We start from the raw sequence: 5,722 nt of genomic DNA, 5'->3' as shown, positions 1-5,722 counted from the left end.
AAGTCTTTAGTCTGAGTGGAAAACTGTGCTGGACAAATAAATTTAGGAGTCATCAACATATAGTTGTTTCTTAAAGCAACTAGACTGAATGAGATCACCACAGGTGTGAATGTATATAGAGAAGAAAATAGGATGATGGGTTGAGGCCTCGACTACTCCAACTCAGTAAAGGAGACTTAGAAGGCTCAACTACTAAGGTAAGAAAGAAAATGAGAGAACGTCATGTTCTGGAAACCAAATGTAGAAAGTCTTTTTTTTTAGTGTTACATACTTCTCATTTTATAGTAGGTCATGTTGACCTTCCTCCAAATTAAGCTGTTAGTGAGATTTACAAAATTTGTAAGTATCTGGAAGAAGTGTTCACCTAATTATATAAAGTCAGAGATGCACTAAGAGATAACATGATGCTTCCTGGGTGTGAAGATATGGGGTTTAGTCCAAATTCTGATGGTAATTTGCTCTGTAACTTCAAGTGGATCATAGTTTAGTTGTATTTCAGTTCCCTCATTGGCCAAGATTTTTTATTCCTCTGACTCGTTCAACAAGTATTTGTTGAGTGCCTACTATATGTCATGCCCAAATGGGATCAATTCCATATCACCTAAATATTAGGACATATTGATAATATAAGTGCTTTGGAAAATATACTATGTAAATATGCTACACGTTATATACGATTTTGCTGACTATTCTTTTCCAAAGACGATTAAAATCTAAGGTATGCTATAATCATGCCCTTTAGGTGCCTTTGATGCAGTCCTATTCAGAATCAGAAGAAAGACCCGGGACCTTCTCTCAACAAGTACTCATCTGTTTTCACATGTTGCGTGTCCACTGGGTGCCAAGTCCTGTACTAGCTCTGGGAATACAAAGATGAATAAGACAATCCTTGCCCTCAAGTAGCTCATAATCTAACAGAAAGACATTCAAGGTTTTCAACAAATATATACATTACAATAGGCTTTCCTAAGATTTTTCTCAGTAATTTCTCTCAACAAAGCAATGGCAGGATCTAGTTAAGAAACCACAGATGGTAAAGCTCTTCATTGTCATTGACAAATTTAAAATAGTTTAATTGCATACTCAAGAAGGAAACTGTCTACTTCCCATCAATCTAGAATAATTTAAAACATTTAAGTTTAAAAAATAAAAATCCTTTAAAAACCTCCTGGAAACAAATTGATTCCCTTACAACAACTATTATTTTAAGTGTTTCTTGACTGAAGGGTGAATCACCACGTCCAGGCAAATAATGCAGAAGAAAGTTGGAAATAAAGTGACAACAAAATTAAGGTATTAAAGCTCCAAAGATTGACTTCCTGACAACTATTTCTAGGAGAATTCACCCCTCTAAGATAGAGCCAAAAATACTACCTTAGAATTTTCATAGGGATTATCTGAAATTCTGCAGACTAGCACTTTCTGCAGTTTGGCCCTCTTTGGTAGCAAATCAATTATTTTGCTGATAGACAATAAGATTCCATCAAAACTGACAACCTCAAGAATGGGAAAGAAAGTGAATAAAAGTTCCCTGGGGGGGAGCGGGGGAGGGGGAATGCATCTTTTCATTGTCTTACTTATCAGCAATTCCTTTGTTATTGAAAAGGAAGATCTCATTAAAATTGAAAAGAGACAAATGTTTGCCTTTCCAAGAGCAAAGGCAAAAGTGTATGAAGTAAGTTTGGGGGGAAAAGAATTAAAACTAAAAGTTCAAAATGAAAAAGAAAAATGACTGCAAAAATATTCAGCTGAATTAAAAACTACACCATTTTTATATTAACCAAAGGGCATATTTTCAGAATTTTTCTATAAAGATAATGACACTTACTATCTTAAAAGAAAGAGATTGTTATTTCTCCAGAACAATAAAATCTCTGTTTCAACAACCACAGAGAGGTTAGTCATGTTTATGACTGTGGCCTTTAAGATAAACAATTTGATGGACTTATTCAAATAAAAATTTATTTAGAGAGATTTCTGATCAAGATGGCAGTGTAGGTAAATGCTGTGTTTCCCTCCTCCCACGACCATATCAAAATTACAACTAAACTACAGAACAACCATCATTGAGTAGGACTAACTTAACAGAAGTTCTACAACTAAGGACATACAGAAGAAGCCACCTCAACACTGGTAGGAGAAACAGAGACAGAGAATGGGCTGGTCCCTCACCTATGTATGGCAGTTAAAAATTGGGAGGGATGTCTCAGCTGCAGAGATCCCCCTTGAGGAGCAAGGGGTCCCAAACCTACACCAGGCTCCCCAGCCCAAGGTTCCAATCCAGGAAGAGAAGTCCTCATAACTTCTGGCTGTGAAAACCAGCAGAGATTGTGGCTGAGTGAGACAAAGGGCTGCTGGAATCCCAGGCATTTCTCTTAAAGGGCCCGAAAATGGACTTACTGACAGACTTACTCACTCTGAGCTCCAGTGCTATGGCAGCAGCTCGAAAGGTGCCAGGGACATACAGGAAGGAACTGAAAACTCTGGCTTCAGAGTGAGAACTGGAGGGAAAGATTTCTCCAGACAGAAGTGCTGTCAGAAGCCATTGTTCTTTTGTTGAGCCCTTTTCACTCCCAGCATGCAGACTTAGGTGGGCATCACATCTGAGTCTCCATCCACCTGGCTGACATCATTAGCCCTGCCCTGGTGATTCCCTGAGAGCCTGCCCCATACAATTTGTGTGGTTCCACCCAAGCTGCTTTCCATACAAATAGTCTGTTTTAGCTGATGCTGCAGACTTTCCTAAAATCTCTCAAAGTTTCACAAAACCCAAATAAGCAGCAGCTGGCCTTGGCATGCCTCATACCATGTGATCAGCAGCCCCAAGACCAGCACTCAGTACATGGCCTCAGTACATGGCTTGGCCTCTCCCAGGCACCTCTAAGCCCAGCACAGGTGTCCACCATCTGTGGATTGTTTTGTGGCTCATGCCCAGTGGCCCCGAGAAGGGCACAAGCTGCAGCTGAACTTGGCCTCTGCTGGGGCCCTTCCTAGAAGGCCCCAGGGCCGACATACCCAGTGGCTGCCTTTGAACTGAGCCAGAGTACCACCCAGCTGCCTCCGTGTGTGACACACCAAAGGGTATACTGGGTAGACACCAGAGATCTGCTAAAGTGAATCCTACTCCATAGGGTCAGCCCCTGTACAACAACTCCTCCACTGTAGTCACAGCCAGTCCTCACAACCAATCAGCCCAACGGTCAATACTTCCCACTGAAATGCAAACAGCAACCAAGGCTCAACAGCAACAGGAGGACACACACAAACCACCTGAGGGACACATATAGAGGACCAGGCTCAGGTGACTAGGGAGATTGCACCACTGGGTTCCACAGGGTACCTACTGCGTAAGTCTACTCTACTAAGATCAGGAGTCATAGCAGCCCCCAGGAGTCATTAGCCTACTTAATACATAGAAACAAACACAGGAAGGCAGCCAAAATGGGGAGACAAAGAAACATGTCCCAAATGAAAGAACAAAACAAAGCCCCAAGAAAAAGAACTAAACAAAATGGAGACAAACAATCTACCAGCCACGGAATTCTAAACACTGGTTATAAGGTTGCTCAATGAACTTAGGGGAAGACTATATGAACTCAGTGAGAACTTCAACAAAGAGACAGAAAACATAAAAATGGAGATTGAAAAGATAAGAAAGAACCAGTCCAAAATGAAGAATACAATAACTGAAAGAAAGAATACATTAGAGGAAACCAAAGGCAGACTAGATGAAGCAGATGATTGAATCAGCAACTTAAAAGTTAAGGTAGCAGAAAATACCCAATGAGAACAGCAAAAAGGAAAAAGAATCCAAAAAATGAGAAAAGTTTAAGGGGCCTCTGGGACAATATCAAGTGTACCAACATTCTCATCATTGGGGTATCACAGAAGAGAGAGAGCAAGTAATTGAAAACCTATTTGAAGAAATAATGATGGAAAACTTCCCTAACCTGGCAAAGGAAACAGATATATAAGCCCAGGAAGTACAGAGAGTCCCAAACAAGATGAACCCAAAGAGGCCCACACCAAGACACATCATAATTAAAATGCCAAAGGTTAAAGACAAAGAGAATCTTAAAAGCAGCAAGAGAAAAGAGATTAGTAACCTACAAGGGAACTCCTATAAGACTGTCAGCCTATTTCTCAATCTTTGCAGGCCAGAAGGGATTGGCAGGAAACATTCAAAGTGATGAAAAACAAAGACGTGCAACCGAGATTACTCTACCCAGCAAAGGAATCATTTAGAATTGAAGGGCAGATGAAGAGCAACCCAGACTAGAAAAAGCTAAAGGAGTTCACCACCACCAAACCAGAAGTACAAGAAACATTAGAGAGACTTCTTTATAAAGAATAAGAAAAAAATATGAATAATAAAATGGCAATAATTACAAATCTATCGATAATTACTTAAAATGTAAATGTATTAAGTGATCCAATCAAAAGATATGGTGGCTGAATGGATTAGAAAACAAGACCTTTACATATGCTGCCTACAAGATACTCACCTCAGATCAAAGGCACACACAAACTGAAAGGAAAGGGATGGAAAAGATATTTCATGAAACTAGAAACAAACAAAAAAGCTGGGGTAGCAATGCTTATACCAGAAAAAATAGACTTTAAAACAAGAGACAAAGAAGGACCCAGTAATCCTACTTCTGGGTATTTATCTGAAGAAACCTAAAATGCTACTTCAAAGGTACATGTGCATCCATATGTTTAGGGCAGCATTGTTTACAATGGCCACAATATGACGGCAACCTGGGTGTCCATCAATGGATAAATAGATAAAGAAGAGGTGGCACATATATGCAATGGAATATTACTTAGCCATAAAGTAGAATGAAATCTTGCCATCTGCAACAACATGGATGGATCTAGAGGATATTTTGCTGTGTAGAGTAAGTCAGACGGAGAAAGACAAATGCTATACACATTTCACTTATATGTGGATTCTAAAGAACAAAATAAACAAACAAATGAAATGGAAATAAACTCATAGATATAGAGAACATTTTGATGGTTGCCAGATGGGAGGGGGGCTGGAGGGATAAGTGAAAAAGGGAAGGGGATTAAGAAATACAAATTGGTAGTTACTAAGTAGTCATGGGGATGTAAAGTATAACACAAGAAATATAGCCAATAATCTTGTAATACTGTATGGTGTCAGATAGATACTGGATTTATTGGGATGATCACTTCATAAGTTATATAAATGTCTAATCACTATGTTGTACACCTGAATGTCACTGTAATTACATGTACACATTACATGTATGTACACATGTCAACTGTAATTGAAAAATAAAACAATTATTAAAAAAATATTAAAAAACCCTAACCAGTAATAAAAAAAAAATCTGATTAGAAAAACATTTCTTCTGACTCTACATTTCCCATCCGCACTCTTACCATTATAGTTTGTTAAATTGGTGGTTGCTTGGTTTTCAACCAGTTTCTCTCATCTGTTAGACTGAGGGTGTTGATTTAATATGTGTTTAAGAAGAAAGATTGCATAATTACTTTAAAAAATCCAATACATTTCATATTTAAACAATGACACTCCAAATTGATTCATAAGGCCAACCTATATAATTTTCAAATATGTGAGTAGACCTCAAAGAATGAGATTGCTTTTTCCTTGATAGGCATAATTGTAGATCAGGTCTCCATTAAGACCATTTTTCACCCTTTTTGAAAATTTTAAATGACACCCTAATAA

The sequence above is a fragment of the Rhinolophus ferrumequinum genome, chromosome 9 (genome assembly GCF_004115265.2).
Source record: "Rhinolophus ferrumequinum isolate MPI-CBG mRhiFer1 chromosome 9, mRhiFer1_v1.p, whole genome shotgun sequence".
Classification (NCBI taxonomy): domain Eukaryota; kingdom Metazoa; phylum Chordata; class Mammalia; order Chiroptera; family Rhinolophidae; genus Rhinolophus; species Rhinolophus ferrumequinum.
This window is presented reverse-complemented; position numbering follows the sequence as displayed.